Source organism: Petaurus breviceps, unplaced genomic scaffold (assembly GCF_028583685.1).
Source record: "Petaurus breviceps papuanus isolate PSGF00001 unplaced genomic scaffold, PetGlider_PUasm1.0 138, whole genome shotgun sequence".
Classification (NCBI taxonomy): domain Eukaryota; kingdom Metazoa; phylum Chordata; class Mammalia; order Diprotodontia; family Petauridae; genus Petaurus; species Petaurus breviceps.
In genome coordinates, this window is record NW_027185694.1 from 5749596 (window position 1) to 5758110 (window position 8515).

The 8515-nt window shown below is 39.3% G+C and overlaps 1 pseudogene; it reads left to right on the forward strand.

Annotated features, from left to right (window-relative positions):
- Positions 1-316: 316 nt before the first annotated feature.
- On the forward strand, positions 317-984 carry LOC138143236 (large ribosomal subunit protein eL19-like; annotated as a pseudogene).
- Positions 985-8515: the final 7531 nt, after the last annotated feature.

Sequence of the window (8515 nt, forward strand, 5' to 3'; positions counted from 1 at the left end):
AAATTGAAGATGTTTTATATTTTTAGCATAGGGAAGAGAAAGTTAAGATATGAATTTTGTTGTCTTGAAATATGTAAATGTGACTGAGACCATATATAATCTTAGTAATTTCAAAAACTGACTTCAATTGTACTTTTAGGGATATCAGCTCTCCTCTGAAGGACAAACTTTGGTTCCTGAGCAATTGCTATACCCAAGTAAGTAATTGTCAGAGTTTTATCAAATCTACTTTTTTCCCAACTGTTTTTAGGTTCATTATTTCTTCCTAATTCATCTCTATGTCAACTTTGTCAAATTTGAAAAAGGACCTTTTCCTTTTCCGCGCTGCAACTGCAGCCATGAGTATGCTCAGGCTTCAGAAGAGGCTTGCCTCTAGTGTCCTTCGATGTGGAAAGAAGAACATATGGCTTGACCCCAATGAGACCAAAGAAATTGCCAATGGCAATTCCCGCCAGCAGATCCAGATGCTGATTAAAGATGGGCTTTTCATCTGGAAGCTCATTACTGTACACTTTTGTGCCAGATGCCGAAAAAATACTCTGGCTTGAAGGAAGGGAAGACACATGGTTATCGGTAAGAAAAAGGGTACTGCCAATGCTTGTATGCCTGAGAAGGTGACCTGGATGAGGCGAATGAGGATTCTTTGCCAACTGCTTTAAAGATATCAGGAATCCAAAAAGATTGAACACCACATGTACCACAGCCTGTACTTGAAAGTGAAGGGAAATGTGTTCAAGAATAAGTAAATCCTGATGGAGCACATTTATAAACTAAAGGCAGACAAGGCCCGGAAGAAGCTCTTGGCTGATCAGGCTGAAGCTCGAAGGTCTAAGACTAAAGAAGCACAAAAGCATCGGGAAGAGCATCTGCAGGCTGAGAAAGAGGAGATCATCAAGACTTTGTCCAAAGAGGAGCAGACTTAAAAATGATCCTCCCTATCTCCTCTGTACATCGTACCCTTCTATTTGGCATATGCAATAAAAACGGACAACTGTCAAAAAAAAGTTTGAAAAAGGAACATTAAAATCACCTTCTTGTTTTAATGTCTAAGGCTTAGTATCTAGGAAGCCAGCATTAGTGGGAAGAACCAATTGGCTTTGGAATCAGAGGATCCAGGTTCAAATGGTGCTTCTGACTCTTGCTATCTGGGTAACTTTGAGGAAGTCCCTTAATCTGCTTGGCTTTGGAATTTTCTCATCTATAAAATGAAGGGGTTGAACTAGATAATCTCTGAAGTTTCTAGTTCTCTAGTTCTATGATTTTATCATCCAGAATCCATAGTTCCATCTTCTTCTTCCTTCTACACCAATTACTCCCAAATTGACTTCCAACCGCGTCACTATCACATATACCAGTTCTTGTTCTTGTTCTTCTTCTACTTCTTGTTCTCCTCCTCCTTCATCTGCTCCTCCCTGTTCTTCTTGTTGTTGTTCTTGTCTTCTTTTTCTTCTTATCTTCTTTATATCCTTAAATGACCATTATGAACTGCATTCTCGTAGCCTGGATTATGCCCTTTTCAGTCACCCCCATAACAGCCAAGAGCGGAGATTTTTTTTTTCTGTTCAAGAGTCAACACCTATTTTCCCTTCATAACCTCACAATGTTTAGAGGTTTTGGTCTGGATACCCTAAGTAATGATGTAAAAATTTTTGGACAATTTAAGATCATTGTGCTAGACAGTATTCACTACCATAATTTTCCCCCAATATCTAGACACCTACTTTGGCATCAATAATCAGACTTAATTCCCACTGTACGTTTACCTATAATCCTTCTTAGACTCTAAAATATAAGGAAACCCAGCTAAAGGGGCACAGAATTCAGCTAACCTTTATTCTGGTCCCACTGTGAATTTGTGTAATGCCAAGCAAAGGCAACTTACCAATGGTTCAAAATACCAGCATAGCCAGAGAAAATCAAAATACAGCATAATTCAAAATGCAGCATTCACCAAGTGTAATTCAACAGCTTCTAAGTACTACTCCACCCATGGAAAGTACATTCATTTAGTCAATCCCCAAAATCCTCTTCTCAAATTGAGATTAGTTTCTAATCATAAACAAGTACATTCACAGAGCACAAAAAAGTCAAAAGTTTCCCACCCCTGGATCACAACTGAAAAGGCCATCTACCAATAAGTCCCAAATTTGTACCACAGGTAGCCACACTGTCTCCAAATGGGTGCTAGGAGAGAATATTTCAAAGATTAATAATGCTTTTTCATTCATTCATTCACCCTTTTACTCATCCATCCATCCATTTATCCATCTATCCATTCATCCATCCATCCACCCATGCATAGGACTTAGTTTCCAGGTTTTCAGTTGTGAAACCTGCCATGGTGAATCAGAGATTCTAGACCAGATCACCAGCTTCAATTACTGGCTTTCTTTCTACTTTATTGGATTCCAGTAGTCATACAGAGGTCCAGTACCAAGGCTAGAGCTACCTCTACTTTCCCAGTGAGTCCCAGACAACCCTTCAGTCTCAGTAGTCCAACCTGTTCTGACTTGCATTCGCCATGAAGGGTAGTGCTTTTGCTGAACTCATGTGAAATTATTTTGATACCCATCTCTGCTCTGCATCTTTGTGTAGAGGCATTTTTTTCACTGAGCAGCTGTGGTCTTATTTCCCATTTTTCAAAAACCTATTTGCTTATAATGACTGATGTGGCTGCTGTTCATTGCTGACACTTGCTGCTTAACATTGAAATTTTTTTTTAAGAATAGGATCATAGATTGGGAGCTTGAAGGGATCTAAGGAGTCATCTGCTACTTGATTTTGTATTATGTTCATGGGAACCTGGATTCTGCTAGATGAACTTTTGTCTCATTTTGCCCAGGAACAGTCTATCACCTCATCAGTCATGTTCAGATGATACTTCTTACAGTCTGGCCATCCTACCCTTCCCCTTCCCAATAGAACTTGAGACCTCCTCCCGCCCCCATTTTTAGGTCTATTCTATGAATTTACTTCTCACAATAGAATATAAACTCCTTGAGGGGATAAACTGTCTTGTTTATTGATATTTTTATCTCCAGCACTTAGCATAGTGCTTGGCAAATAACAAATGCTTAATGATTTTTTAAAATACCACTACTAGATTCTGTAGCCCAAATAGATTATAAAAAAGGAGAAGGGTTTGGGAGGCTAGGTGGTGCAGTGAATAGAGTACTGGCCCTGGAGTCATGAGGACCTGAGTTCAAATCTGGTCTCAGACACTTAATGCAAAAAATTAGTCATATGACCTTGGGCGAGTCACTTAACCCCAATTGACCTCCAAAAAAAAAAGCAAAAAAAAAGAAGGACCCACATTCATCTCTTTTGTGGTGTCAATGATTTTGAAATTGATGGGATGTCCATCAATTGGGGAATGGCTGAGCAAGCTATGGTATATGAATCCAATGGAAGACTATAAGACATGATGTGCTATAAGAAATGATGAGCAGATGGATTTCACAAAAATCTGGAAAGATTTACATGAATTGATACTAGCGAAGTGAGAAGAACTAGGAGTATATTGTACATAGTAATAGCAACATTGTACAATGACCAGCTTTGAGAGACTTGGCTCTTCTCAGCAATACAATGATTTTTTTTCCCCCAGGGAATCATGCTTTACTACAAAATTTATGTTGACCTAGCTCATTAGCTCTAGGCCAGGGAAGGTTGGGAGAACATGGTGTGATGATCTGAGAAATGAAGGGTAAAGGTACAAAAGACTCATGATGGAAAATGCTATCTACATCCAGAGAAAGAAGCATGGAGTTTGAATGCAGATTGAAGCATATAATTTTCTCTCCTTTTTTTTCTTTTTCATGTTTTTTCCCTTTTATTCTGATTCTTCTTTCACAATATGACTAATGTGGAAATATAAACAAATGTTTTTTTTTCATTCATTCATCACATTACCCAACCCAAAGCCTCTCATTTTATAGATGAAAAAGTGAGGTTCAAAAGAAGGTTTCACGAAGATGGTGGAGTGCACGACCTTCCTGTGGCTCCGGCTTCCTCCTTCCCCAATTCATGTAAAAAGGGGACTCTAAACAAACTTTGGAGCTGCAGAACCCACAAAATGACACAGAGAAGGTAACCTCCTGCTGAGGACAGCCCGGCAGGTTGGCAGGAATCCAGCACAGCACTCTGGGAGCTGAGCCCAGCACCATGCTGAGATATGGCTTTAGCCCCAGTGCGGGCCTGACTAGCCACGGACTGAGGGACTCCAGAACAGCAGCAGCTGTGGCCATTTCCAGATTTATTAACACATAGATGCGAAGGACAAGGTGAGAGGCCAGTGAAGTCTGGACTTTGGGACCAATAAGTGGGAGTGTTTGGCTTTTACCCCCAGGGTGAGAAGCCACACATGGCGGCTCCAGTTCCTGGCCTGCAGAGTGTAGGGGGACCAAGCACCAGTCTGAGGGGTAATCACTCTTGATTTAACCTGCTTGGATCTGGATTGCAGTCTGGGGTGGAGGTCCTGGGATATGTGTCCAGCTTGCCAGGGCTGGTGGAGACCTCGGAGAGGGTACCCATCTAATACCTCTGGCAGCTAAGAAAACCCCAGCATTTGGGACAAAAGCTCCCTTGTGTGGTGGCAGAGTCCTACTGTGGCAAAAAGCCCCAAAGTCAAATAATTGAGTAGCAAAATGAGCAGGCAAAGGAAACAAAGCAGACAGAAGATTCCAACATTACACTCCTATTTTGGGGACAAGAAGGAGCAAGGCATGGAACAGGAGGAAAACAGTGAAGTCAGATCTTCTGCACCAAAAGCTCCAAAGGAAAATACATGCTGGTTACAGGCCATAGAGGACCTTAAGAAGCAGATAATAGAAGTGGGGAAAAATTGGTAAGAGAAATGAGAACAATGCAAGAAAATTATGAAATAAGCGTCAACAGCCTGACTGAGGAAAATAATACCTTAAAAATCAGACTGACTCAAATGGCAAAGGCTCAAAAAGGCAATGAGGAGAAGAATGCCTTAAAAAGCTGAATTTGCCAGATGGAAAAAGAATCTCAAAAGCTCAATGAGGAGAATCATTGCTTCAAAATTAGATTGGAGCAAATAGAAACTAATGACTTTATGAGAAATCAAGATGCTGTTAAACAGATCCAAACAAATGAAAGAATAGAAGGCAAAGTGAAATATTTCATGGGAAAAACCACTGACCTAGAAAAAAAATCCAGGAGAGATAATTTTAAAATTGTTGGACTACCTGAAAGCCATGACAAATGTAAGAACCTAGAAAGCATCCTCCAGGAAGTTCTCAAAGAAAACTGCCCTGATGTTTTAGTACCAGAGGGCAAAATAGAGATTGAAAGAATCCACCGATTACCTCCTGACAAAGATCCCAAAAAGAAAAGTCCTAAGAATATTATAGCCAGGTTCCAGAATTCCCATGTTAAGGAGAGAATATTACAGCAGCCAGGAAAAAACAATTTGAATATTGTGGAAACACAATCAGGATAAACCAGGATCTGGCAGCTTCTACACTGAGGGATTGAAAGGCTTGGAATGTGATATTCCGGAGGCAAGGGAGCTGGGATTAAAACCAAGAATCACCTACCCAGCAAAACTGAGTATTATGTTTCAGGGGGAAATATGGTTACTCAGTGGAATTGAGGACTTTAAAGCATTCTTGCTGAAAAAAACAGAGTTGAATAGAAAATTTGACATTCAGATACAAGAAGCAAGAGAAGCATGAGAAGGTAAACAGGGAAAAGAACTCATAAGGAACTTATCAAAGTTGAACTATTAACATTCCTACATGGAAAAACAATATTTGTAACTTATGAAACTTTTTCTGTAGTTGAAGGGATTTTATATATATATATATATATATATATATATATATATATGAGGATACCCTGGGCATATGAATACATATGTGAATGTATGTATATATGTTTACATGTATACATAGATAGAGGGCACAGGACCAATTTAACAGGAAGGGATGATACTTAAAAGGTGAAATTAAGAGGTGAGAAGAATATAATGAGAGAAGATGGGGAGAGACAGATTGGGGTAAACTATCTCATATAGAAGAGGCAAGGGAAAATGGTTACAATGGAGGGGAAGAATTGGAAGGCAAAAGGGAATGGGACAACCTTATTCCCATTGAATCTGGCTTGAGGAGGGAGTGAAATACACACTAAATAGGGGATTTCACCCTCCAGAAGAATAGGGGGAGAAAGAGATGAGAGGGGGGATGATGGAAGGGAGGGCAGGCTTGGGGGGAAGGAAGTTGGAAGCACCCACTTTTGAAAAGGGATGGGATTAAAGTAGAGAATAGAATAAGTGGGAGGTGGGATAGGAGGAAGGGAAATATAGTCAATCTTTTACAATATATCCACTATGTTATTGTTTTGCATTAGCCACACATGTACAACCTATACTGAACTGCTTATCTTCCCAGTAAGGGTGGGTGACAAGGAAGGAAGGGAATGAATCTGGAATTGAAAGTTTTAAAATCAAATATTCAAATATATATATATGTATATATATATATGTGTGTGTGTGTATATATGTTACATATATATATATATATATATACTATTATTAATACCATCTTACATTTAATTGGGAAATAAGATATACAGGCACTGAGGCATAGAGATCCACTGGAAAAGTCGAAAGGGGTATGGGAAAAATATGGGAGAGAGCAGATTGGAGGAGGGGATATCCTGTGAGACTGCTATTTTGGGGCGATGGGTAGGGGAAAGACGGGGAGAAAATTTGTAACTCAAAATCTGGCAGAAATGAATGATGTAAATCAGAGGTTAATAAAGCATTTAAAAAATAAAAAAAGAAGGTTTCACTTGCCCATAGTCATACAGTTAAGAAGCACCTTGACTTGAATAGAATTTCCTCTGAATTCCAGGCCTGTGCTTACTCTCTTATGGTCTGATAGCCACCAACGAAGCCAGAATGTGAGGTGCATCTCAGTCAGGGCAACACAGGAAGTTGTGCAAAGATGAAATCAACTCATTAGTCATTGGAAACATCCAGAGACAATTCTATGCCAAAAAGGGGAAGTGATTCCTTCTAGAGTCTCATGACAAGGTAAATATTAGCATCGGGCTCCAGGTGATTTTGGGGAATTAACTCACCATCATTTTTCTGTAATATGTGTCAGAGTGTACCTCCTGCTGTGTTGAAAAAGAAGATGGAGGGAGAAGGAGGAATAGTTTTCATCACAATGTGAAAAAATAACAAAATGCTCTTGAAGGTTTTCTGAGGGATTCATTTGGCTACTAGGTGGCATGCCTGGAGAGCATCCTCTGTCAAAAATCGCTTTGGGGGAATGAAATTCAAAAGCTACCACTGATTGTGACTGTCTGGGTTTGTGGTAATGGTCAATGGGGAGATTGAGGCAGTAACTCTTAAAATATAAACTTGTCAACAACATAAAGTGTGATCATTTTCTCCAGCATATCCTTAGTGAAACATTCTTCTTCTAGAATATCAAATGTTTTAGAAGCCTTTGCAACCACTTACCCATCTGCGGTTTGCATCTAGATCTCTACCATCTACCCCACTGTTTAAATTTTCCCTCATGTCCACTGTTGGGGCCATTAGGAATCACTTAATTCTAAAAAATCTGCTTAATCTCTGAATTTCTGATGTCTTCACTTTAGTTTATCCTACTGAGTCCTGGGGTCATCATGTCTAAAAAAGATGTTTTGTCTCCTCAATTAAAGAATGCCTTATAATAATATCTAAAGTGTCTATAAGCCAGAAGGTTTGCAAAGTGCTTTACAAGTCTTATCTCAGTTGATGCTCACAATGTGTGTATTAGGTAAATAATGCTATTATCCTCACATTACAGAAGAAAAAACTTAGAGTGAGAGATTGAGTCACTTGGTAGTGGTCACATAGCTAGTAACTGTATAAGGATTAGAAAACCTAGCTCTTCCTTCCTGTTTTGCTTTCTTCAATGTCACGCTGTCTCAATGAATGTTTGGTGATAGGGATGGTGTTCCAAAATAACCTCACACTTTATTATTCAAGGTGGACTTCATGAAAGTGGGCTTTGAGGAGTTTTCTGAATGATGCAAGAAAGGGAGTTTGGCCAGCTGGGGGTAAGAAAGATATTTCAGCTGCATAATGGAATCTCTGAGAGGAAACTCAGAGGTGGAATTGAAATGTGCTCAAAGGTAGTAATGAGTAGTAAGCTTCAGAATAGCAAGGAAACCCGGTAATGTAGAAAGATAAAAGGAAATAAAGTAGTCTGGGGAGATTGAAGATCTTAATTCAACACATAACTGGAAAGCAAAATGGCAAATCCATCCCAGTGGAATCAGTACTGCCAGAGGTCAGATTTCACATCTATTGATTAGATGCTATATTCCTTCAAAAAGTCTAGTTATTATTCTGCAAACAAATATGGCCTGTTCTGAGGAAATATTTCTCTGGAGATATTGAATCAGAGCATTTGTTGTTGGATCTAGCTGATTGCACAAGATTGTTTTTTTTTCATTATTTTTTTTCTTTTTTTTCCTTTTGCCTTTTGAA